Below are 27,301 nucleotides of genomic sequence, written 5' to 3'. Positions count from 1 at the left end.
CTCAGTACCTTGAGCTCGACACAGAGGGAAGGGAGGCCAATAAAATGGCCGCTCAGCCAGCTCAGCAGGCAAGTAAATAAGAGACCTTTTCACTGATCTCCTTTCGACTCTTCTACCTCCTTTATTTCCCCTGCCAGTTCTGTGCTACACACAGACACACACACACACACACAGTCACTCAGTGTGTGGAAAACCCCCCTAATAGGAGCTCCTCTGACTTTGGTCAGAGTAAGAGGCTGGAACTTTCCCCCCATTAGCAGACACTTTGAGTGCCCCCCGCCACAGACCCTTACTCACTTCTGATTTTGGTTCAACTATAGTAGATAATGTCCTTGCCAGCTGCCAAGCATCCCACCTCAAATATCTGCTGGGCCTCTTTGACTTTCTGTAGTAAAGTGCTCACAGAAACCCTGAGAAATGGCTCAGTGTGTGCACAGGCCAGCCAGAAGTCTGGGGGATGAGTGTCCCTAGGGAACAATCTTTTAACTGCAGGCCAACGTATGTGGATAAACGCCCCAGCCTTTGCTGAGACGAACCTGAGTCAGACCCTACATGTTCCTCAGGCATCTCCAGAGGGATTGATTCCGCAGGGGCCCGCAGCCATGACCTGCTTGACGACATACCTCTTACTGGCTTGTTTTCCTTTCCTGTTTCTCCCTCTTGCTCCCTCACTCCTGATACCCACGGTCACCTCCCTAGTAAACTACGTGAACCCAAGTTCTCCTCAGACTTGCTTTCTGGGAACCCAGTCAAAGACCCTGTCCCAGGTTGGGTTCCCTGGAAGGTGACTCTGAGGAGATATAACTCCAAGGGAATGAGGAAAGCCGAAGCAGCTGGCAAGGTGGTTGCAGCTGAAACCTCAGCCAGTCCTGATGTGACTCTCAGGAGCTGGGAGGGCCCCTCAGAGCTGTCGCAGATGGAGGCCGGGGGCTCGGCCAGTCATAGATCCCAGGTCATCCCTGGGAGGTGACCTTGCCTTGGGTGAGGAAGTCCCCTGAAGCCCCCTGAAGGATTCCAGGGAGGGGCACATCTACAGTCTGTACTCCCAGCAGCTGGGGTAGGAGTGTTTGTCTTAAGGAGGGATCTGGACCAGGCACAAGGGACCCCCCAAAACATTGCTTTGTCACCCCTTCTTGGCAGTGCTCCACAGCCCTGCAAGTTCAATCATCTCTGTCTCTCGCAGCCAGCCTTGACTTAGAGGGGGAACTTCCCTGCAGATTCAGTGTTTAGAAAAAGTTAAGTTAAATATAAGTAAATATATTACAGAAACCTAAAATCACAACTGTAAAAATTGGCTACAAGGTGCTAAACTTACCTGCTCGTATATAATTAAATTCCATCAACGATGTGATGTTATATTCAAAACATCCTCTCTCAGAAGGGGTGTTTCTTCTAAGCTGTAGTGTTTTAGTTTGTGGACTTTTTTTTTTTTTTTTTCACACATCGAGTGAAGACAAAAGTGTCTGTCAAGGCACTTGTTATAAAAGGGCAATTAAAACATCCTGGATCCGGTATAACGAACGGATAAGAGCCCTAGTGCTCCTGAAAATACTTCACTAATTACAGTCTCATTTACTGGCAGCCCCTCCCCCACCTCAAAGCAGGTTACCTCATTTTTTAAATTTGAAAAAAGAGTGTTAGGAGCTTTAAGGACTCTCCTCAGGAGCAAGAAACCGTGGCAGCCCAGCATCTCACATTCTGACAAGGAGACCTCCGCAGTCACTGTGCTCTCTGGAAATGAAGAGCAACCCCGACTCCCTCAAACATCTGTCCTTCCGGGGATCCAGGTATGTGTTCACTCACCATCTACTGCCTTGTTTTTGAAAAGCCCTCCCTTGTTAATTGCACTTTTGATTGAGATCATTGTTAGATGCAAGTGCAAGTTTAGGAAGTAATACAGAGAGATGTGTAGCCTCTACCAGTGTCCCCCAGGGGGTAACTATAGCAAAGCTATAGCTTGATGCCACAACCAGAGCAGTGACATTGATAGAATCCAGCCATCGTCTTCTGAGTTCCCCATATTTGCCTGTGCTCACTTGTGTGTGAGTGTGTTTTGTTTTAATATCAGTTTACCCCATGCACAGGTCCTTGTGACCTCCACCGGAGTGGAGATACAGAACATTCCGTCACCACAAGGATCCCTCTTGCTGCCCTTTCATGATCCCACCCACCTCCTTCTGGCCCCCTCCACCATATTCTCTCCTGCCGCACCCAGGTCCTTAATTTCTGGCACCTGGAAACCACTCATCTGTTCTCCTTTCTAAAAACTGTGTCATTTCAAAACAGTTAAGCACATAGAATCACAGAGTATATAACCTTCTGGAATGGGCTTTTTTCACTCAATATCATTTTCTGGAGAGTCATCCAAGTTGTATCCATAGTTCATTCCTTTTTCCTGCTGACTGCTGAGAAGTATGCCATGGTATGGATGTGTTATAAATTATTTAAGTCTTCACCAGCCAAAAGACATCTGGGTTTCTAGTATGGGACTATTATGAATTAAGTTTCTATTCATGTACATGTTTTTGGGTGAACCTAAATTGTCATGTCTCTGGGATAATTGCCCAAGAGTACAATCCCTGGGTCATATGGTAGTTGCACATTTAGTTCTTTAAGAAACTGCCAAACTGGGGCACCTGGGTGGCTCTGTTGGTTAAACTTCTGCCTTCAGCTCAAGTCATGATCCCAGGGTCCTGGGACTGAGCCCCACTTCGGGCTCCCTGCTCAGCGGGGAGCTTGCTTCTCTCTTTCTCCCCCTGCCATTCCCTCTGCTTGTCCTCTCTTTCCCCCTGTCAAATAAATAAATAAAATCTTTTAAAAAAATGAAAGAAACTGCCAAATGGTTTTCCCGAATCACTGTACCATTTTGCATTCCCACCGGCAGTGCATGAGACATCTAGATTCCCTACATCCTTGCCACTATTTGGTATCATCACTATTTTTTACTTTAGCCATTCTGATAAGTGTGTAGTGATATCTTAATGTGTGGGCTTATTCTGCATTTCCCTGAAGGCTAATGATATGAACAGCTTTTCGTGTGTTTATTCACCATCTGTATATCCTCTCTTTTGAAAACGTTTATTTTTCTATGGAGATTTTCCAGTTTTGTTTTGTTTTATTTACGGGCTGCTGGGTGGGGAGGGGTTTCCCTAGGCCAGGCAGGCAGGTGTCTCTAGGTGGGGGGAGGGGAGTCGTAAGCCCATGCGGACAAAGAGACTACCTGGCCTGCTGGGCCATTTGGGTTGGGATCTCTCTAGCTGGAGCTGCCTGCTTAGGCATCTCTCAGTATCTCTTGGGAGAAGAGAGGAATCTCAGGCTGGGCGAGGAAGGATAGCCTTACCCTTGCCACTTACTGCTCCCCAATGAACTCCTTTACCAGTGGTTCTGGGCTTGCCTGGTGTTGTCAGAAGGACTTCCATCTGACCTAGGAGAGAAACAAGCCCAGCTGGGTGTCTTCTGTTGCTAGGGTATGGGTTAGGAAACCCCAGGCCTGGTCATTTTCTTCTGTTGAGTGGGGGTGACTGACATTACAATGCCCTGAAGCTGTATTGTGGTTTTAATTTGGGAGTCCCAAACAAGTTTCTTTCTCCTACCACCTTTAAGATTTCTCCTTTGGCTGCCTTCTGAATTAGAGTTGCAGGGATTGTAATCACATTTAGCAAGGAAGAGCAGGGAGAAATATGCATATACCATCTCGTCTGAACTGGAAGTCTGCAATGTTCTTTTGAGTTTGTATTTCAGCTCAGTTACAGTTTAGTTTCACCTTCTGCCAAAGAGAGAGAGAGAAAAGAGAGGTAATTTTCACCCAAGCTGGCTCTTCTGTGATCTTAGATGTTGTTCCCAGAACATTACTCATGGAAGTTTGGAAGAAGGCAAATTCTCTCATCAACTCCAAAAATTTTAGAGTCAAAGGAATCTGAGAGATTATGTAGGCCAATGATTTTTAAACATTCTGAATCATGAAACACTTCCCTCTTCAAATAAACTCCAATGGGGAAGGTCAACATTTCGACATTTAGTCAGGCTATGTGGGCAGTGTAAGGGGGAGACTCAACCCTTCACTGTTTACTCCCCTCCCCGCCCAACCAACAGATTCAGAATGTAGAGGCTTTAAGGAGAACAGCTCACAGGGATCCATATAGTCCAACCCCTTCTTTTTATAAATGAGTCCTCTGAAGCACAGAGAAGGTATATAATTTGCTTAAAGCAACAACAAATTAGTGGCACAGCTGGTATTAAAATCTAAGTCTTCTGAGCTAGTAAGTCTAATTCTAGCTACTTACCCCAAAGAAATAAAAATATATGTTCATCCAATGACTCGTACAAGAATGCTCATTGGTGGCCTTACTCAAAATAGCCAGAAGCCAGAGGCAATCCACAGGCACATGAACAGGTGAATGGATGTGCTACTGGGTCTATACAGCAGAATACTACCCAGCAATGAAGAGCAACATGCCATCAATGCACACTACAACGTGGGTGAATCTCAGAAGCTTCATTTGTAGTTAGAGAAGCCAGATGCAAAAACAACCCATATGGTATGACTCCATTTATATAACCATCTCAAATTGACCTTAACAATCACATTTTTCCTCTTCAGGACTTGGCCATGACACTTCTATCCTAAAATATGTAGGTTATAGTACTCCTGGTCTCCATGTCCATAAAGTGGAGTAGCTGATCTAGACGGCTTCTACGGCCCTGTTCTGTACTAAAACAATGAGATTGTAATGCAAGGGACAGGACAGTGGGAGTTGCTGCATAGCCAAGAACTTGACTGGAAATACATTACAGGGAGAAGATGGGAACTGGTGCCCACCCAGGACACCCAGAAGGGCTCTGAGAATGCATAGGTCCTTCAGACACCTATAGAGAACAGCAGCCCAACCATGATTCTCCACCCCAACTTACCATCATCTTAGTAGCGTGCTCTGTGTCTGTGTCCCTGTTCTGTCCACAGAAAATTGGATCAGGGTCTGAGAAGAGCTGAGGGCAAAAATCTATGGGCTGTGCAAGAAATGCAGGGCACTCTCAGTGGGGGGACCTTCCTGGACAAACAACCCACTCAAATCCTCTGTCTATCCAGTTCCTACTCTGGAACTTCAACGAGAATGATGTGTGTTCCTCTGTTCATGGCCATGAACCAAGCCAGTGAGGACTATTCTCGTTGACCAAGGAAGTCCACAGATCCTACCTCAGTCCAGAGAACTCAGCCCTCACAGAACTAGGTTGCTGTATGGGCAAATTCTTCTTCCACCACAAATTCCTCTGTACCCTCAGTCACAGATTCCTTTTGGTCATGGGTATTTATTGCAGCCTTTCCCTGGGAGGCTTAAAAATTTGACCATCTAGCCTGGGAAGCCTAGAATCAGAGAAGAAATTTGCCTCCCAGCAGGCAGGGGCAAATAGAAGAGTTGACACCACTCTCTAGAAACCCCCTGCTGACTTCAAAAGACAAGCAGTGCCTCCACCTTTCTTCCATACTTCATTCCTTTTGAAAGGATATATCCAAATTAAGGCCTTTATTTCATTCTACACACAAGGGTGAGTACTGATCTGCTTGGGTGAATTGCAAGACTCTCAGAGGATCATCGTTTCTAGCTGATGGAATCATTGTGTATTAAGGTTTTCAGGTACCCCACTCAGAAGATGGGACACATCAAGACCACCTGTGCTGGGAGGGTGGCAGGAGAGAGAGAGAGCAGGCCACCAAGTTCTCTCTCCTACCTACAGCAGGGCATTGAAATAAGTGGGCTCTCACCTTTGTCTCATTTTCTATGACTTCTCTGCCCTTTCTCTAGGCTGAACACACCCCAACACTCACCTGGGCTGTACAAGGCTCTCATAGTGGGTTATGGGAGAGGAGGGAAGGGGGCAAAAGAGGAAGCAAGGAGACCAGAGTGATTTTTTAAAATACATTGCCTCGTGTCTGGCCCATGCTAACCTCTAAAGGTCAACATTGCTGGCTTCCTAATCTACTTTGATTACTAATAATTGAGGATTTTACCATTTGGTCTCTTTAGTTGCGAGTCACAGCAATCAAACCTAACTTCAACCAGAATTAAAGGAAAAGCTGAACAAGCAGGACTTGGAAAGGACAGGAGATTCATGGGCTCTAGGAATCTCAGAAACTTACAGAAAACCTCTTCACACAAACGCTCAGAACAATGGCCCTGAATGTTCTCCATCCTTGATCACTCTATTTAACATTCAAATCCTCAAGACGTGCACTCTGATTGGCCTACCTTGTGTGACGTCCCTGCCCAACACCCACTGGGACCATATAGAATGAGGCAAGAGTCTGGGTCTGGGTCTGGTTATCAAAAGGCGGGGAATAACTCTCATATTTACCATAGTCTCAAAGGCCCTACTCCATATCATTTGATATGCCACTTGCCCCATATCTGCTGTTAAGACCCAGTGCCTGCAACTCATCAAACCCTTTCTTGATGCCAGACCTTCACACTTACTACTCTCTTGGCTTGGGACACACCCTGACCCTCACCTGCCTGGCTCCTGCTCACCTCCAAGATCTCAGAGTGGCCATCCCATCCTATCCTTGTTCTTCAGAGCACATGTTATAAATGATTCTCATCATTGCATGCTATGCTGTTTAATGTCTGTCTCTCCACTAGGCTATAAACTGCATGGCAGTAGGCATGGAGTTTGGTCTTCGACATTTTCTGCACTGCCCAGCAGGTCAATAGCACTGAGCATATATTTGTAAAGGAACATGAAGGAAAGAGAATTTTCCTTCCTTCTTCTGGAACTTCAGGAAGGAGTCAGAATGCCCTTCATTCCTTGAGGAGTAAGACTATAGTTTGGAGGAAGGCACTTTTAGGCCCCTAGCTAGCTCCTCAAAGCCTGGTAGAAATCACTGGAGTTCAGAGTGAAGGTTTGGAGACAAAGCCACAGCTCATGAGAAAATACTGCTTTGCCGTTTCTTGGCTTTTTCCCAGGAGGATGATTTCTCCAGGCATCTCAGGAGTATGAGCAAGAGATTGTGGTAGGATCGAAGTATCAAATTCCTAATGCCATCTCAAACCATTCCACATCACCATAATTTCAATCAACTGCCACTGAACATTTTTATATTAAACATAAAAATAAATAAGCCCTGAGGATGAAAGAGCCAGCGCAGGGAATATAGCCAATGGTATTGTACTAGCATCGTGTGGTGACAGATGGTAGCGACACTTGGCGGGGAGCACGGCATAATGTATGGACTTGATGAATCGCTATGTTGTACACCTGAAACCAATGTAATATTGTGGGTCAACTATATTCAAATTTAAAAAATTAAAACAAATGATAAGTTCTCAACATTCAGGAAAAGTACCCATAAAAATGAAATAAGGGGGAAAACTCCAAGCCGCTTGTGGTACTAGTTCTAAACAGGGGACAAATAATGTGCATATAGTTTCTCAACAGTGACTACTGGGAAGTGAGGTCTTACCTAAGGATGGCATCATCAAAAGAGAGAGTTATCATTTTAAAGGTGGAGCTAGGGCCATGGTTGAGTTGTTGGCCTCTGTACCCTATAGCCCTGGATTCAAGTTCTAATTCAGCTATCCAGTTGTGTGACCTGAACACTTTACTTAGCTCTCTGTACCCCAGCTTTTTCACTATGAAATGAGACGCTGGGGTTGTTGCAATGTCCACATTGTAGAGTACACATATGGGACTTAACATGTGGGCCTGGCCGGTGCAGAACAGGAATACATATTAGTCGGCCATTATCGTGTGCCTAAGGCAGTGTGTAGCAGGTGCCTTAACAAGTTTAAAGACCCGTTTTGTTAATCTGGAAAGTAGTCTGGGATAGGTAAGAGGAGCTGAACTCTTCTTCTTTAGAAATTAGAAGAAATGTGGGTGTTCCAAGGCTGGATACCACAGAAGAGAGATGAGATCATCCAAGGTAAGCAGCAGTCACTGGGAATTTCCCACTGCCTAAGAGTACTAAGAATGTGGATTTATAAGAGTTAATTTCAAGTCATTTACTGGAGTAGCTGACACTATTAAAATGTTGCTATATAGAATTTCCTTGGGTGGATGATGCTTCTGGGAAATTGGGGAAAGGGAGACCTTTTCCTTTGGGGATCCTCAGTGAAGGGTCAGAAAGGGCAATAGCAAGAGAACTCAGAATGATAGTCAGGAACCCAGGGCTGCCAAGAAATGGGAGCAGTGTCTTAGACTCAGGAAAAGGTAAGCTTCTCCCTGACAAGTGGGCTGTTGGGCTTCTGGCCATGTGCAGGGTGATCAGTATACTTTGATCAAGCATAATTTATGAAATAATGAAAGTTCAACTTTACTGTTAGATTGTCCTCACACTTCCCTCTTAATGGTAATTCAGTGGGAGTGACTTTCCCTGCCCCTGAATGAAAATGTCTGCAGGCCCATGAATTTTCTGCTCCCTTTTAGGTAAAAGACAGTCCTATGCTTATTTTGCACCACAAAAGAATCTCAATTGCAAAATTAGAATGTCCAGTCCAAGACAGGAGGCAAAACCATGCACTTGATTTAGCCTTGTAACTTTTTGCTTTCCCAGCTAGGGCTTCAGATTGGAATCTTACAAAGGGAAGGTATGCAAGGTGACTTCTGGTCTACTTCCTCAACTTGCACATTACCTCTCTTTCCCCGCACCTACCCTTCTGACCTGGATTCACCTGGGCCGTTCTGATTTTGCTGAGGCTGGTACATTCAAAATAGAACCTTAGCTGGGATGGTGGCAATAGCAGGGACATCTCACTCCATGTGACCTCTCCACATGGTGAGCTTGGGCTTTCTCAAAACACCCTGGCTTTCAGATACGCAGACTTCTTACCTGGCTTCTGGGTTTTAAAATTAAGTCCAATCCACTAGTCCTCTTAAAGGCTAAGAGTCAATTCTGCCAAATTCTATTGGTCAAAGCAAGTCACAATCCCAGCCCAGATTCAAAGGAAGAAAAGACAGACTCTACCTCTCAGTGAGCAGAGCCAGAAGTGTGTACAGAGATGGGAGGAATGATTGGCAGCCATATTTGAACACTATACACCACAGTGATGGTGGTGGTAGGTAGAGGTAGAAAAATCTTACTTAAACAACTTACTCTCTACCCTTTGGTCCTGGCAGATGTTTGAAAATGACTCTTTCTTACACATCAATTACCAGGCAACATTCCCTACAGTTCTTTTCTTTAAAAAAAAAAAAACTATTTATTTTAGAGAAAGAGTGTGAGAGGGAGAAGGAGAGAGAGAATCCTAAGCAGGCTCCATGCTCAGTGCAGAGCCCAATGCAGGGCTCAATCTCACCATCCTGAGATCATGACCTGAGCTGAAATCAAGAATCAGATAATTAACTGACTGAGTACCCAGGTGTCCCCCCTCCATGCCCCTCACAGTTCTTTTCTTTCAGGTAGCTCTATCTCTGAACTCTGGGGCCACTTGTGATTACTTCCTTAGTCACTAAGAAATGCAAGTAAAAGAAAACTTCCTTCAAACCTAATCTGGGACAGAATTTTTTTTAATAGAATATAATTCACAATCCCTTTTCTGAAGAATGTTTAAACAATTTTCCAAAAAAAAAAAACCTCAATGGGATTAAGTCTTGGCTCTAAGAAATGAATTACCTACCAAGGTAACTGATAGCTGACTATAAGTCAAGAGTCTAGTGATCTTAAACCAGTCTGTCATATTTTGTACCAAAAATTATTATTTAGCCATTCTATTTCCCTATAAAATGTCCCTCTCAAGGGTAGATCTTTGAATTGGCCCATATGGTCCTCTTCCTTCACACGCATGTTTGTAAGAAAAGTTTAAAATGAATGCTTCTATCTAGAGTGAAATTTCCTTTAAAATAAGCATATACATCCTATCCCATCCCTTGCCCCACCAAACCCTTGATAGGATAGCATAGCTACCCTGATCTTGACACCGCAAACAGCTCCAGGTTTCTCGGATGAAGATCAAGCCCCAGGTACTATATCCCCAACTGAATGAAACACATGTCAGACACTCTGAGTCATCCCACAGAAGAGCCATTCATTAGGATTGACTAAGGGGGAAAGCCCCCATTTCAGTACTCTCCCATTCACTACCAAGGAGGGTGGACCTTCTAAGAATCCATTCTTACCCAAACTTAACAGTATCATTTTCAAATTGCATTTTGGTCTTATATTTTAGTTTGGAAACTTGATATCCATACATGTATGGCTCGTTCAAAGTTAAATTTTATCATGCTGTTACTTGTTTCATAAAAGCTTGGACTTTTTTTCTCTATTAAAGGGAAGAACAGTCCCATACAACCAAAAGTATTGACAAGAACCAAGGCAGCCATACCTGGCTTAGGTATATAAGTTCATTAAACTTCAACCAGCTTACCCAAATTATGGAGTTCATACCTAAATATGTCTAATGAAGATGTTACTCTTCCCCTTCTCCCAGCCTGAAAATAATTATAGATCGTAATTTTCCATCAATATACACTGAGATCTGCCAAGTTGGTAGCTACTTCATGCTTCCTTCCAACCTTGAAAACAGGCTCCAAATTTTATATTACTATCATTTTCTTGGAAATTCAAAGTATGGGTGATATTATTTCATTACTTAGAATTGAGAAATATTTATTTTCTCCCTTTCATGTCCCAGGGTCACAGACTCCTGTAAAGAACTGTAGAAGCCAAAGAAATCTCTTTAGAGCTTATAGTTTCCATCTGACTATTTCAACCACAGTCATAGATTTTTTTCTTCTAACATGCCATTATGGGCACAGGGAGCCTCTGACTTATGACTTACAAAGACCTTGCTTACAGATTTCTGTTTAAGCATTTTCTTACCTCTGTATTCTGAAGGGTCTGTAGCAATGAGAATGGAAGGGAAGAAAGAATGCAGAGATATTCTAAAAGCACATATTATTATGTGCTTTTATGTATATTACAAATATTATTTCTTGGTGAGCAAAACTTGGTCCTTCATTTGGAACATAGATGAATAGTTCACCAGACTGTTGTGTAACCAAACATTCATCATTATTATCATTCAAGAATGTTTTGTCTTTCTCTTAAAAAATTTAAATTCATAGGAGTCTTCCATATAAAAGTGGAGGTGAAGAGTGGGGAAGGGCTCAAATCCTGCCACTGGATTCTCAAAAGAAAGAAAGAAACTAGAAATGTAAGCAAGATAAAGTACTGTCCATTGTATTATCCCAAATCACCATGTTTATGACAATTAAGCCATCCTAATATCTTGACCATTACCTTTATTTTGAGCTCCTCATTAAAAATTTAACAGTAAAAGAACCCAAGATGGAAAATAAAGATACTCTACAAACAGAAAACTCATCTCTGAGTAACTTTTAGTGATCATATTTGACTAAAAATCCCAGCATCCAGTTTCCCTTCCCCTTCACCCACTAGTGAAGTCATAATACTTGAAGGGACTTGACAGGTCCCCATAATGGGTGTCTCTGATCAGTGGTCATCCAGGCTCTCTAGGACTATCTTCAGGGACAGCTAGCTCACTACCTTGCAAAATAACCCATTCCATTGTTGGCACCTACTTATTGTCAGCTCTTATATCCAGCTAAGAACATGCTTCCATGTGACCTCCTCCCTGGAGCAGGTTCTAGTTCTGCTCTTTAGAGCAACATAAAAAAAGTCTAGTCCTGCTTCCCAATGGGAGCACTTCAAAGGAAAACAGTAAAAATTCCATGTTCCCACATTTGTTACATGTCAATTATCTATGACTGTATACCCCAAAATTTGGTGGCTAAAAATAACCACCATTTTTATTACTCTTTATTCTGTGGGTTAGAAATTTGGACAGGTCAACAGGACAGCTCTTCACTGTTCCATGTGACTCCACTGGGCCTGGAGGATAGAAGATGGGCCCACTCAACCATCTATTTTTGAAGTCCCACTCCTTAATAAATGACTGGTGCTGTCTCTTGGGTGGGCACTTGGATTCTCTTCCATGTGGATTCTCTCTCTCCACTTGGTCACTCATTCAGTCACCCAACCTGAGTTTCATTTTGTGGCAACTCTCTCATAAAAGGGCAAAATCAGAAGCTGTTAAACCTTTGAAGTCTTAGGCCAGGAAGTCACATCGTCACTTTGGCCATGTTCTACTGTCAAGTTGCAAGGCCAGCCAAAATTTAAAGGAGGAAAAATCAACTCTACCTCTTGGTAAAAGGAGAGGCAAAATCATGTTACAAAAGGGCACATGGCCTGGGTGGAATCATTGCAGTCATTTTTGGTAACAACTTACCACTGAAGGTTGCAACCTATAACAAAAAGAGTCTTCGCCATTTGGCTCAGCATCTCGTAGAAGCACTCTAGTTGAGGTGGCACATTTTGTAAAGGGTTATTGACAAGCAGGAAAATCACAGAAGGGGAATTACAAATGGGCAATAAACATAGGGGAAAATGTTCAATGCCCATAATAATGAAAGCTCCGAGAGGACACTTCTTATCTGCCAAAGTTGCTGTCTTTAAAAGTTATCCACCTTTGAATGCAAAGGATCTGTAGCATAAACATTTGCAATTTCAACTATTTGAAAGCAATGTCAGAGGCTACATTTGACCTGTAGTAATTTGAAAGTAAGCTAAGGCCCAAATTTGAATGCCACACTCTAGGAGTACAGACAGAGTCGCTGGAACTAGAAATGGAGCTCTGAAGAGCCTCTAAAAAATAAATCTCAATTCAACTTTGCTGTTTTCTGCTACTTCTGCATGTCAGTCTACTTGTAACCTGGAAGGAAATATGCCAAAATGTCAAGAATACCTGAATAGTGGGTGATTTATACTGTCTTTAGTTTATTTTGTATTTTTCATGTTGCTTTGTTTCCAAATATTTTACTTTTATACTCAGCTAAAAAGAGTAAAGATTAGGCCCCGGATTGAATGCAATTTTCCAATTAGGGTTTCTTTCATTTTCTTGAATAAGACAAGCACACCCTCCATCCAGATCTTTGTGCTCATGGTTCTTTCGCCTGAGGTGCTCCCCTCCCCCACATCTTATTCTTTAATGCCCTCAAATCTTTATCCAAATGTCAATGAAGCTAGCTCCTGTCACCTTATTTGAAATTGCAAATAACCCCTTGTAATTACAACATTGCCTTTCTGCCTTCCCTGCTGATTTTTTCCTAAGCTCTTATATCTATCTAATAGCTAGTATAACTTATTTATTTGTGTATTGTCTCTTCAGCCCTACTCCTCATAGAATTTAAATTGCAAGGAGGCAAAGAGGTTGTATCCCCACAGCCTAGAACAGAGCTTGGCACACAGTAGGTCTTCTGTATATGTTGTGGTATGATGAGCTTTTAAAAATCAGATTCAGGGGGCGCCTGGGTGGCTCAGTGGTTTGGGCCGCTGCCTTCGGCTCGGGTCATGATCTCAGGTCCCTGGGATCGAGCCCTGCTTTGGGCTCTCTGCTCAGCGGGGAGCCTCCTTCCTCTTCTCTCTCTGCCTGCCTCTCTGCCTACTTGTGATCTCTCTCTGTCGAATGAATAAATAAAATCTTTAAAAAAAAAAATCAGATTCAGTCCTGAGACCGACATTCCACATTTCTCTTCATTCAACTTCCAACAACATCAGGTTTCTTAGCAGTCACACTACACAGCTGCCCCTTATTAAATCTGTCAGTGAAACTTCAGACCTTGTGTAGAGGAACTACTCTCATATCCTGTCCTGGTATAAATCATGACTCTATATTTTTTATTAAATTTTAAGTTCAAGTCCCTGCATTTATCTTGCAAGTGTCAGCCATCTTTCCAACCTGTCAAAATCCTTTTTGGAATTTTGATTCTAACATTTCTTGCATTGGCTACAGTTCCCCGTTTTGTGTCTGCAGATTTGATAAATGTCTTAAACATCTTCATTGGTTTGGGTGGGGCAGGGCCTGATGAACGAGTGGAAAGTGTGGAACAAATGCTGACTTGTACCAGATAATTTGTGCATATGTACATTCTCTTGCTTAATCCTCTTAATGACACCATGAAATGAATGTTATTTCCAATTTACAGGTGCAGCAACTGAGGTTCAGGTAAGTACGGCACTTCCTCAAGGCTTCACCAATAGTAAGTGATGGAACCAGGATTCCTACTTGGATCACCAAAACCCATACATAGCTGTTATCTAAAGACTGTCTCAGGGCTTTATGGCCACTAAGAACCCTTAAATTCCAGAAGTAGTTTGCTGGCTACAATCCTAATTGAAGTTACAAGCACTGCACTTTAAACAATACTTCTGGGCCAATGGTTAACTCTCACAATGCTTTAGGATCACTTGGGAAATTAAAAAAAAAATACTGCCCAGGTTCCAGCTCCCAGAATTTCTGATTTAACTGATCTGTCATAACGCACCCTATTTTATGCAACTTGCCCACATGACCCCAAGGTGCAACTAAGGTTGAGAATCACTGCATATAGACAGAAAGGAGGAAATGCAAAACTGCCAATGTTTATTGATTTCTAAATGAGAAATGCTACATTTGCAGAACCCTCAGATGCTCTCAAAAACCTAGGCATACATTACAGATGTATATACAACCAACACCAACACCCCACCATTTGTTCTTCCTTTTCTGGACTCCACCCAGGTTTCCACTATCCCCTTTCTGGAGTGTTCTATATGCCTGTCATACTACACACACGTGTTCATGCACATACACACGTGCACACACACACACAATGAGACATTCTTGGTATCCTGTGCAGGTAGGTCCTAGGACAACTCCTTTCATGCCCTTGAAGTCCTTCCTTGGGGAGATCCCTAATGCCATTTGGTTTTATTTAAGATGGAATAAATCATATTATGCTTTTTTTATTCAAATTATACCAAGAAGCAAACATTTACACCAGTGGGTGTTACATGAACAGATCTATTTCTTCACTATCCTTGTTCTTTTGTTTTGCTTTTCTGCACCAATCTGTCTTATTCCTCACAGATTTAAATTTACTTATTTCTAAAATATCATTTGAATTTGAACATATTCATATATTTTACGATCATGCTTACTTTTTATTGTTTTGCTCCTTTATTTTGTTTCCCTAGGCCACACTGCCTCTCCCTCCATTTTATATACTCCCACAGACAAAAGTCTAAAAGAAATGTAGGGAAACTTCAGTTTGGGCAAACACGGATCTGACCCAGGTGTGAAATAATAACACAAAGAACAATTTTCAATCCCACATTGGTGGGACTGTATCTCTCAGAGGTTTTTTGTTTGTTTGTTTTGCTGTTTTTTGTTGTTCCCCTCCCCTCACCCCACTCTCATGAAGCATCAAACCCCCAGTCAAGTGACTTTTAGATGGTCAATCTGAAACTACAGTGTTTTTAATGTTTTAATGTTTTAATGTGTTTTTAATGTTAATGGGCCCTAACTTTCTCGGGTAAGTAAATAAAAGCCTTCAGAGAATGTAAAGAAACCACAGTGAACATCAGTCAAAAATCCTTTAAATAGTAACATACCTTTATTATAACATCCCTCCTGAGGATATCAAACTCTAGCACTCTAATGTTGAGACCTCAGTCGTGTGCGTACTGTGTCATGGGGATTGCAGAATGTAGCTTGTGTCTCACCGTACTTCTCTGATAGGCACAAACAAATCAGCCCAAGTACTGTCTGATGCCGAGGAGGAGCCACATGTACCAATGCCTCTTTCTTAGACTTCCTTGCCTCTCCATTGGGGGTCAGGCACCATCATTAATGGCTTTTCTGTTCAAATGTGTTTCCTCGGAGACTACTGTCTTTTCCACATCTTCTTCCTCATCACAGTCCCTCCAGCAGACAAACACACACCATCCCCCAGTTCTCAAGGCGGTCCCTTGCTTAGCTTATTTCACCTAACAAACCTTTCATTCAATCCATTCATTCCAGTAGCTGTCATGGCTCGCCCACCAGGTGCAGAGTCTTGAGCTAGATACAGAATAACAGAAAAATAGCTCCCTGACTCTTTTTGTAACCAGTAGGGTTGTAAGGATTCTGGATAATATAAGTATGGTCCCTCCATTTTATGCATGAGGACACGGAGGTTTAAACAGGGGCACCTGAGTGGTGCAGTTGGTTAAGCATCCAACGACTCTTGGTTTCAGCTCAGGTCATGATCTCAGGGTCATGAGATCCAGCCCCTCATCAGGTTCCATGCTCAGTGTGGAGTCCGTTTGTCCCTCTCCCTCTGCTCCTCTCCCCGGTTGCTCTCTCTTTCTCTCTCTCTCTAATAAAGAAATAAAATATTTTTAAAAAGAGAGAGAGATTAGCTCACTTGCCCAAATCCACACAGTTAGTAAGTGGTAGAATAGGAATGGGAGCTTGTGTCAGTCTGACTCAAAAGATCTCCTTATAACTTCCCTAAATAAACTCTTTCCCTGCAGTGATAGAGGGGCAAAGACAGGCAGACAATTTTTCTGGAAAGTTCATTAAGGTTCTGAGTTCAAAGATTAACATTTTCATTTCATTGAGAAAATCAGCATGGTTTTGGGAAGTAGGTCTTTGTAGGCTTTGGGTGGAAAATTGTTTTTAAATGATATTTTACAGACCCTAATCTAGCAAAATTAACCAGAGGGGAAGAAATGAGTCTTAACAGAGACCAGGTAGCAGGCGGCTGATACAGAAGTAAACACGTGGCCTTAGGGGTTTATTACATCTAGGTTTCAATCCCAGGTCACCAAATACAGACTGTGTAATCCCTGTGGATGTCACTTAACCCCTCTGATCCGCAGTTTCTCCCCTCATCCTGTAAAGGGGGGAGGTGTTACATACCTTGCAAGACTGTGTACTTACTATACTGCTAATGGTGCCTAGCACACAGTAAGGACTTCCCTATGGCCAGATGGGATGGCATATTGAAAGAAAGTAGTGGGGAAGAGAAGGGTTTGGAAAGAACCCAACCTGGACCCACTGTGTAGGCAAAATGGAATATATTCAGTAAATGATTGATGAGAAGGTTGATGGAGAAGGATGGAACAGAGCCCTTGGCTTTGGGGCTCAGTGAGCCTCATCCCAAAAGAACATGCTAGTAACCAGTAAACAATGCTGCTCAGAACAGGACTGGTCAACTGTACAGCACTTTTGACTTGACAAGAGCCCTTTCAAATCCCTTCTTTTGTTTCATGGTAACATTGTGACCCATACGGGCTTAAGGAGACAATCTGTTCTGTTCAAGGAGAATCCCAATAAATATCCCAATAAATATTTGCATGCTAATAAGAGCAATGCAGTGGTCTTCCACATTCTCTTCAGTAGTCACTGCTTTTGGTCACAGTATAAACATTGTGATGGTCACAGCTGGTCCTTTGGGGAACTTCAAGCCCCCAGTGCATCTTGTAATGATTGGCAGCGCAATGCTGAGTCCACACACAGCCCTCATTACAGGGCTGTTCACTATCGTGTGGTTTGTGATGGAAGAAAAAAGGAAAATAACCTGAGTAACCAAAGGGAAGGGACAGATTAACTATATTATGATATATTAATACCTGGAATACTAAATGTAGAGAGATGAACAGATAGAGAATAAAGTCCACGATCATTCTTAAGAGGAAAAAACCAAAGCACAGAACAATACAATGCAATCCTGTTAGCTTTGTTCCGAAGAAGATGTAGAGATAAGTACACCTAGATTCACCAACAATTCTTAGGAAGATTCCAGAAATGACCAACAGGGTTATTTCTGAAGGGTAGGAGGTGGATTAGGGGGAAAAAATAGTCTAGTCAGCAGTTTTGGTTTTATAAAGTCCTATTCTGTTTGAAATATTTACTTTGTGAATGTATTCGTTTTATGCTAAAAATGAAAAGTACTTAAAAAAAAAAAAACTCTAGGGGAGCTTGCGTGGCTCAGTCATTAAGCGTCTGCCTTTGGTTCAGGTCATGATCCCAGGGTCCTGGGATCAAGCCCCGCATTGGGCTCCCTGCTCAACTCGGAGCCTGCTTCTCCCTCTCCCACTCCCCCTGCTTGTGTTCCCTCTCTCACTCTCTCTCTGTCTCTGTCAATTAAATAAATAAACAAAATCTTTTAAAAAAATAAAAATAAATTTAAAAAATCTCTAAACACGCCATCAAATCCAGCAGCTTAAATTAAAGAGACAGATGTGCCTCTTGCCCAAGTCAATGATCGTGTTTATATTCTGTATGCTATTAGCTGATTGTTTTGCTCCAGAGGAATTTTATTTGATTTTAAATTAGAGATAAGTGAGTTATACTCATAGGGCTATTGTATTGATACTGAGTGCTGGAATTGAATGCCTATTGGCAAAGACATCCTCATTGATAGGTATCATGAGCAAATATCTTTTCAGATATTTGAACAGTAGTACTACTGAACAGTAATACCTCCAACACAACAGTATTATGAATAATGTCAGCAGATCTTTGGATGTGCCCAGTGTGTGCCCAGCTGGGTCCTAAGGGTCTCACCTGCATTATCTCATTTAATCTTCACAACACCCTTGCAAGGTAGGTATTCTTTTTTTTTTAAAGACTTTACTTATTTGACAGACAGAGATTACAAGTAGGCAGAGAGGCAGGCAGAGAGGGGAGGAAGCAGGCTCCCTGCTGAGAGAGCCCAATGCCCGGCTTGATCCCAGGACTCTGGGATCATGACCTGAGCCGAAGGCAGAGGCAAGGTGGGTATTCATAATCCCATTTTCAGGATGAAGCCAACTCTTCCTCTCCTAGCTAGAGAATTCTTCCAAATCATTTCTTGAAATGTTTGAAACCACATGCAAAAAGCATGCTTAGTTGTCATCACAGCATTGAGGACTTGGGACTTTCTTAAGGGCCCCAGATCCAGGGCGCCTGGGTGGCTCTGTTGGTTAAGAATCTGCCTTCAGCTCAGGTCATGATCTCAGAGTCCTGGGATCAAGATCCCCGTGTGGGGCTTCCTACTCAGTGAGGAGTCTGCTTCTCTTTCTCCTTCTCCCTCTGTCCTTCCCCCCGCCTCGTGCTTGCTCTCTCACTCTCTTTTTCTCAAATAAATAAAAAAATCTTTAGGAAAAAAAAAGGTCCCCAATCCTCTGACATATCAAAATGCTCCAAAAATCCACCTGTAGGAACCCTGAAATTCAAATATGACCTTTGGGGTAGATTCTTGAACCTCTTGACCTCTGTTTTTCATCTCCAAAATGGGAATGGGAATAATCTCCTGATGTCCTCCAGAAATTATTAAAAGGACCAAAGAAGGTAATTATGTGAACACTGCCAGTGTGGTGGTGGAACAAAAGAGATATGTGACTTATCCTCACAGGCAAGAAGACTTAGAGTTGACAGTGATGAATAAATCCAATGTGTTTGTTTCATAGACTCAAAGATTTTTAGCACTGCAAAGATCTCAGAAACCGTAGCTCCCTGATTTTCAAGATAAGAGCCCTTAGGGGGAAAGAGCTAAAATTACCTATCCAGCAACGCACAACAGAATCAGCCCTCAAACCTCAGAGTTTCTAATCCACATCTCAGACACTTTCCACTTCCTTGGCTGTCTCCTCCTGGGTCCTCATCACTGTGTCACACCCTCTAAATCCTTTACTTGCCAAGTGTTCTTCTAGCAGGGAGATCCACCCCTGCCGAAAGTCAGAGATGTTTCTCTGGCCCTTGGTTTCTTCCTCTGTGAGATGAGTAGCAAGCAAGAGAGAGCCTCCTACTTTTGTGTGTCCCATGTCTAAGAGAGTTGGAACTCCACTGTCTCCAACACTCACCACTCCCAGCAAAGCTAGTTATACTCAGAAGCTCAATAGGCAAGGAATAATTTGTGGAGTGATTGGAATTGTGCCCCAAGGAAGTATCTCAGCCCCAAAAAAGTCTGAAATCCCACTAGTAGAAAGCCATCCCTTTGGGTTAAACTTTGGGTCTCACAATTCTCCATTACTGTGTAAATATCCCGGAAAGGGAAGGTGCAATGGTCACTTCTGGCCATTAACACTGGAGCTTAGGGAACTGGGAAGTAGATACTGGCCTTGGAGTTGGAGCTGAGCTCAAATCAAGTCTCTGCCATTCTGTAGCTATGGAAATTTGGAAAAGATGTTGAGCCACACCAGACCTCGGTTTTCACACCTGTAAAATGGGTATAATCACCCTCCTTTCACCAGTGTGGGGTGAGGAAGGTGTGTGTGTCATCCAGCTAATCCTCCCTCAGTAAATGGTGTTGCCATTAGTATGTTATTAATGATGCTGCCTTTTAAGGCTTGTTTTTTTAAATATGACAGCGTACAGGAAAAACCCACAGAGAATAGGTTGGGTGGGGGTGCTTAGAGACGACTGAGAACATCAGAATATACCAAAACACCAGGCACAAAATCAGGCTCAAGAATCCTAAAGGTTAATTTTTTAAAGAAGGTATAATTGTGACTCTCTTACACCCAAGAACTGAACTCCTGTCAGAGGTTTAACTCATTAGTTAATAAGGGAATCAGTGAATTCTTACAGCCTATTCCAAAAAGAATTCAAAGCATCACACATATATAAGCAGAAAAGGAATCCTGAGACAAAATTACAGAGATGTGCAAAATGAGCCAATAACCAATTGCATTCCTCCAGACACAATGAATTTGTGTTCCTGTGGGGGAAAAATAGTTCACATTCTTATCAGTTGTCAACAACTTACAGAGTTGTAAAAAAAAAAGAAAAGAAAAGAAAAGAAAAGCTCAATGACAGTGAACAGTGGGGATAACCATGAAAGGTACACTAGACGAAACACTTAGTAATTTTCTTTTCTATTTCAAAGACTTGCACAATTTATCCTGATGAGTCGTCCAAAGTGGTCCATCACAGCAGCTTCTTGAGGTGAGGGCCACGGGAAAGGTGGGCAGGGAGTAGAGGGGGACTTGGAGAGACTATGAAGGGAGACAAAGAGAAAGAACAGGTTTTCTCTTCCTCTGAACCATAAGGGCGACCTGTAATAGAAGACCAGCCCTCCTGGAAGTCTGTTTGCTTTGCCCTTAATAAAAGACAAGCAGTGTGTGACAGAGACTTAATTTATCTCTTGATATCCATTCGGCTTTTCTTTCTTAGCAATAGAATCCACCATTTTTTTTAAGCTGGGCACAGAGCTATCCAGAATAAAGACAACACTTCTCAGGCTCACTGATGTGTTCACATGACTAAGTCTTCGGGACAGTGGGGTGTGAGCAGAAGAGTTCTGGGAAACTTCCAAGATTGGTCCCCATAGGGAAAGAACATGCCCTTCCTTGACCCTTCTGCTTTTCTGGCAGCTAAAAGACAAACTGGAGCTTCTGCAGGCATCTTGGTGAACTCCACCTGTTGAGCCTAGCTAAGCATCAAGCTGACAGGAACCCCTCACTGGGATAACTTCATAAAACTACTATCTGCATAAGAGAGAAATGGACCTTTAACTTTTATTTTATTTTATTTTACTCACATTTGTTTCTGCTCTTTTGGTTTGGGTTTTCTGTCACATGCAGCTGAACCTAATCCCAACAGGTGGAGGGAGGAACCCTGGGGAAAGTTTGAGTTGTTTTCCTGGGGAATTTCCATTTAAATTTACTGTGGTTTCTCTGAAAAATGCATTTCTATTTATAGCTAAACGTCAACTCTGTGCGGCCGTCCATTACTACCTTCTGCTCATTCACCTGTACACAGCTTCCTAGGGGACAGAGCAATACTTGCCTGTGACCCATAAGGGGCATTTGGAGACCTCACCTAAAATTGACAGCAGAGATTTACAAATAACTATAGTGGGAGAAGCCCAGTGCGGTTCCTGGCATTTGCCGCACACCTGCACTGAAAAGCCGGTGCTCCAGCTCTCAGCGCAGGATGCTCAGGTAGGTTTTTGAGCAGGAAGGGAGCCCATTGAAAGCAGGGCTATGGGAAGGGGATCAAAAGGAAGTCCCGCGTGCTGGGAGGGAAGAGTTCACTCCCCTTCTGATTATCTGCATTTTTAGAGCCTGAATAATCCAAAACCACATCCAAAATAAAACCCAGTGGCGTCTGGCTTTTGGACACATTGCAGTGGCTGCAGATTTACCTTGGCGATTATATTTTCCTCTAGCTAATATTATAGTGTGTCGGCATTCCCCAAGCACATGCTAGCTAATTGCAGGCAAAGCTAGCCGAAAGAAACCATATTGGGATTAAAATTTTGTTGCAGATAATCAACAAACCAAATAATCCACCCACTGATAATCAAATTGACCAAACTATGTAATTTTCAGACTCTGCTCATCCTCCGTATATTTCCTGTGATCTAGCAGCTTACCAGCCCTCAGATTCTTTTACACTTTTCTTTTTACAGCACTCAACATTCCATCCACCTCTTTAAATGTCTTCTGAAAACTCCATGGTCTCCGTGAAAATTATGGCTTTGTCTTTCAAGCTCCATTAAAAAATCCATATTTTGAGGAATTGTTTGAAGATCTTTTCCCAAGCAGAAAGATAATATTTTACACGAAGAAGCCTAACCCTTCTGCCGACAGGAAAACCCTGACAATCACACTTCCATCTGACTGATGCTTGGAAGCCACATGTTGCAGACTTCCATAGAGATCTGACCAAAACATCGAAAAATGTAACTATATATTGTTTCCCTCTTTGACCTCTCATAAATACAAATAAAGTCTTAAAAAAAAAAAAAAAAAAACCACGCACAGGTAAGAGGGACACCTCATCCCACACCGGCAGCATAAGAGGGCATCCAGGCCTGTGGTTTTAGTGTCAAACTCAGTGCCTAATCTCCCTGCAGCCCATTGGAAGGTTAGGGGGAGAGTCCCCAAGAGGCTGCCCACCTTTCCAGAAGCAGCTGACTGCTTGTTCATAGCCCACCTTCACTAGTAAGGTGCAAAGTCTACTTTCTCTGCAAGCCACTGGCATCAGAATCATAAAAATAACAAACGAAAATATCCACATTATTGAAGACAGTCATTTTCACCTCTTAACCTTGCCATCCATTGTCTTTGACAATTGTTGTCTTTCAACTTGACTTAAAGGGGCTTATTTCTTCATTTATTTGTATCTGCTTAGGGCTGCTGAGGTTGTAACCGAGTTCCCACTGTATTAATACAAAGAAAGCCTTACCTCGGTGGTTCTCAAGGGCGATCCTCAGACCTGTAGCATCAGCATCATCTTGTTATAAATGCAAATTCTGGGGCCCCACCACCCTGGATCTGTAGAATCAGAGTCTGGGAATGAAGTGGAGAATGGGGAGAGCCAAGCCCTCTAGGTGATTCTGATGCACACTCAAGTTTGCAAACACTGCCCTAAAGTAATGGTTACTACTCGTATCACTTGGGCACCTTTCCCATGCCAGCTCCCCACGTCCAGAGAATGGGATTTACTAGGTCTGTGATGGGCCCAGAACATTTTAAAAAGTTTTAAAAAGCTCCCTTGTGATTCTTAGACTCAGTCCTAAATAAGAATTACCATGTGGTCCCCCATGAGAGCTTTAAAGTATGCATCTGGCCAACTACCTTGTTTCCACAGTATTTTATTTCAAAGAAAGAATGTGGGAGGGCTGGGTGACGGATGGACAGACCCAGAGAAGAAAATAGACAGGAGATCAGCTTTGCTTCTAGTTATAATAGCCAATACATTTTAGAAGCCTAATTGGAAACCTTCTCAGAACCAAGAGATAACTCCATAAATAACCAAAGATCAAGGTCATTTAAGACCAAAACTCTCTCATCTTTTCCTTTTGACATACATCCTGCCCTTAATGCATTTCCATCCTTAAGTGTTCTTATTTGGGGTAGCAGGAAAATGAAGAAAGGAAACTGACATTTATGGGCGAGATGCTTTATACTGGGTGACCCATTTAATCAGCTCAACATCCTCCTCAAGGAGCTAGTCGCTCACACACAGGGAAAAACTGAGCCTTGTACATTAAGAAACATGCTCAGTTCCCAACAACTACTAATTGGCCAAGATGAGATTTGAATTTAAGTATCTGGCACCAAAGCCCACACTGGTACCATCTCTTCTCCATACTACCCACTTACATTTTGCAGCTATTGAATTTCCAAGTAGCAATGTGTTTTCCATGCAAAAATTGCCTCCATTGACAGCAAACTCAATTGCTTTGAAACGATAATGTTTGAAAAATGTTTAAAACCCAGACCAAGTGGAAGAAAATGAAGGCATCTGAACATATTCAGCCCGGAAGAGAGGTTTAAGATCGAGAGCACTTTAATGAGAGTTTTTGCGGTTCTAAAAGATCATTCCACTTCGTAAAATGCAAAGTAGAACTGGAAAGGTGATTCTCCACCCTCACCAGGAACTAATAAAGTACCAGCCCCCATGCTGTCTTGTGTGGGTTTTAGTTTCCGAAATAGGCGTATTTGGTACATGCCCTGTGAAGTCCTGTCTGAGCCACCTATTCGGGGAAGAAAGTGGGGCTCAAAACTTCCAAGAAAATATTGTGGGGTTTTTTAAAATCTCTCTTTCAGATAGCAGCTTCTAACACAATGCCTAAGACATGGTTGGTTAGTGCTTTCAATATTTGCATGTTGAATAAATGCAGTTGAATTTATTAGCGATTGTTAAACAGAAGAAAGGGTCATCTAGGATATCCTTTGAGAAGCTGAGAAGTTAAGAGGTTAATTGATAACTAGATATTCCTCCAACTGAGCCGGCTCTGCTAGACTTTCTGCAATGGTAGGGGCTGAGAAGCTCCACCTCCTGCTCCAAGTCAATACTAACAAGGGGCTAACTTTACCCCTTGATAGTTAGCTAATAGTTGTCCCTCCAGAAGTTTACAAAGAACCAAATAAAGGTAAATCACCCAGTCACCAGGGTGGATGGCAAGCACTGCAAAGATACTGAACTCTATTTTCAACAAAGAATTCATTCTTTTCATTCACATAAACCAACATGCTTGATCCTCACCCCTTTGGGAAAAAAACCCTAAGGTTCAGAACTCTTGAATTCCAGAACACCCTTCTAATCCTGCCCCCAGGAGCTGCTTTCTCATGCAGATGAGGTGCTGGTCTTTCAAAGGGGTTTCATGAGCTCTTCCATTTACCTCCCCTCCCCATACACACACCTTAATAAACTATTCAGGAAGTTGTAGGCAGAAGGAAATTGTAGATGTCTCAGAATGCATATGCTAATTTCAATTGCATGTCCTTGGTAGGTCATTTGCCAATTGAAGCAGAGAATTACTAACAGCCGACCTTGCTTGTGGAGCTGGGGAATCTTACCCAGAAAAGGCAGAAAATAAACACAAAGCATATGCATGGCAGACGCTCACATATAATGACCCTGCAACAGGCAGAATGCAGATGTTCGGAAGACTTGAAAGAGGGGGCAGCCCTGAACATTGACCCAACAAGGATGAAGACCATCACTCTGTAGGGGACACGGCTTCAGTCATAGTGGGGTACTGCGTGCAGTCTTTCTGATGATGAGGTTATGGCCCACCTGAACGGTCATCATCTGGAGAGATGGTTATAAATACCGTCATCCCCAAACTTCCTGAATCAGAACGCTTGGGGGAGGGCGGTGTCCCGGGAGTGAGTGTTTCAGACAAACACCCAGACAGATAAGTCTTTCTGTGGCACACCAAGTCTGAGAATGACTACCGGCAGAACTTGAAGAACTTCCATTCCAGATGACCAGCCGGGCTCCATTGCCATGGCAACGTGCTTGACAGCCATTTAGAAGCAACTTGCTCTAATGTCACCGCTGAATGGAAACACACTACTGCTCAGAAGTGTCCCAGGAGTCACAATTGAAATAATTAAGAAGAAGTCCTGTCACCGTGTGGAGAGATTCAATCAGCCCCACAGACTGGTTTGCCAAGAAAACACAGAGCTAAGTACTTTTAGGAGACCAGAACTATATAGAAAACGGGCTTTTTGTCATCCACGACTTTAAATCAGACAGTCGGTTTGAATCTATGTTGTGTGTTTTTTTTTTTTTTAATAAGAAATTCAGAATATTAGTTCCACTAATATCCTGAGATCTGTAAGGGCATATAAGTAAGAAAAGAAGGGCTAAAATTAAAACTATTTTCAAAAAAGCTAAGCTGTTGCTTTTTTCCCTCCTATGCTTGCAAGCTCTGCCAGAGCCCAGCCTATTTTTAAAGACTCCGGACCCACTTAAAGTGGTTTTCAGAGGATGTGGTCACAAATGGTGCCCATGCTACATCAGATCCTGAATAATAGACGTGTGGATCTGGGCAACCATAAGAGGAAAATTTTTTTCATGAAAGAGCAAATGAAGCTGGTGTGTGTGAGGTAACAGTTTTAGTATCCACATTAGTCCCAGATGTTTTTCCAAAGAGACTGAGTTTTATTTGAAAGCTGAGACAGGCTATGGTTTCTTTGCTCTCTTGCCATGCCCTTAGAATAGGAAATAGAGGCTGATTAAGTAATAACACATGGAGACTAATTAATATTTCAAGGTTATCAGAAATAGGTCAACTCCCTTTTTCAATAATTTGGAGGCTTGATCATCTTCAATAAGCTTCAATAATCTCAATGCAAACCAACAGCTTTAAAACAAGAATGAACCTTCGGGTTCTTAATCTTACCAAGCTGATTAGTTCAGGTAGACAAAAGAAGGAAGAGACTCAGAAATCATAGCATCAGTGTTCCCACTTAGCCTGTGTTCAAGGCTTTCCAGAACAAAGGCTACAGCTCCCTTTCCAACCTTCCTTTTGCTACTCCCCTAATACCAGACAAACTGACTTCCCCTATGTATCCCCCAAGTTCATGCCCTCCATTGTCACCTGAGACCTTTGATCATGCAATTTCCACCTTGTCTCTTTCTACATGTCTGCCATCTTCTCTTTCCTCTTCTCCTTGTCCCATCCTTTGAGAATGCCTGAGGTCCTCGTCTTCTGTCCTCCAGCTTCTGGGCTTTCTACCCTCCCTCCTGCACTGACCACCTCACCCCAGGCAGTTACTGTCACAACCCATAATGGGATGAATTGTGTCCCCTCCAAAATTCATATGTGGAAGTCCTAATCTCTAGTATCTCAGGATTTGACCTTAATTGGAAACAGGGTAGCTATAGAGGTAATTCGTTCAGGTGATGTCATTCCAGTGGGTCGTAATGCAATATGGCTGGTGATTTATGAAAAGAATACCATGTGAAGAAAAACAGATTTGCATAGAAGGAAAATGATGTGAAGGCACGGGAAGAAGATGGCCATCTTGCAAGCCAAAGAGAGAGGCCAGGAATGGTTGTTTCCCTCACAAACTTCAGAAGGAACCATTCCTGGCTGACATTTTGATCTTAGATGTCTGGCCTCCAGAACTGTGAAACAATACATTTCTGTAGTTGAAGCTGCCCAGTGTGTGGTTCTTTGTTATGGTGGCCCCAGCAGACAAATATATTTTACGTGTGTGTGTGTGTGTGTGTGTGTGTGTGTGTGTGTATTTTGA

General features: G+C 42.7%; 1 long non-coding RNA gene across 1 annotated transcript; it reads left to right on the top strand.

Moving 5' to 3' along the window:
- The first annotated feature begins 1,668 nt into the window (after window positions 1-1,668).
- On the top strand, window positions 1,669-27,301 carry LOC131821840 (uncharacterized). Its single transcript, XR_009349995.1, has 5 exons — window positions 1,669-1,787; window positions 13,996-14,015; window positions 21,501-21,742; window positions 22,213-22,485; window positions 25,045-27,301. It is a non-coding gene; the product is annotated as an uncharacterized LOC131821840 (long non-coding RNA).

The sequence above is a fragment of the Mustela lutreola genome, chromosome X (assembly GCF_030435805.1).
Source record: "Mustela lutreola isolate mMusLut2 chromosome X, mMusLut2.pri, whole genome shotgun sequence".
In the NCBI taxonomy this organism is placed as follows: Eukaryota; Metazoa; Chordata; class Mammalia; order Carnivora; family Mustelidae; genus Mustela; species Mustela lutreola.
Note: the sequence above shows the minus strand (reverse complement) of the source record. Positions and strands in the feature narration are given on the sequence as shown.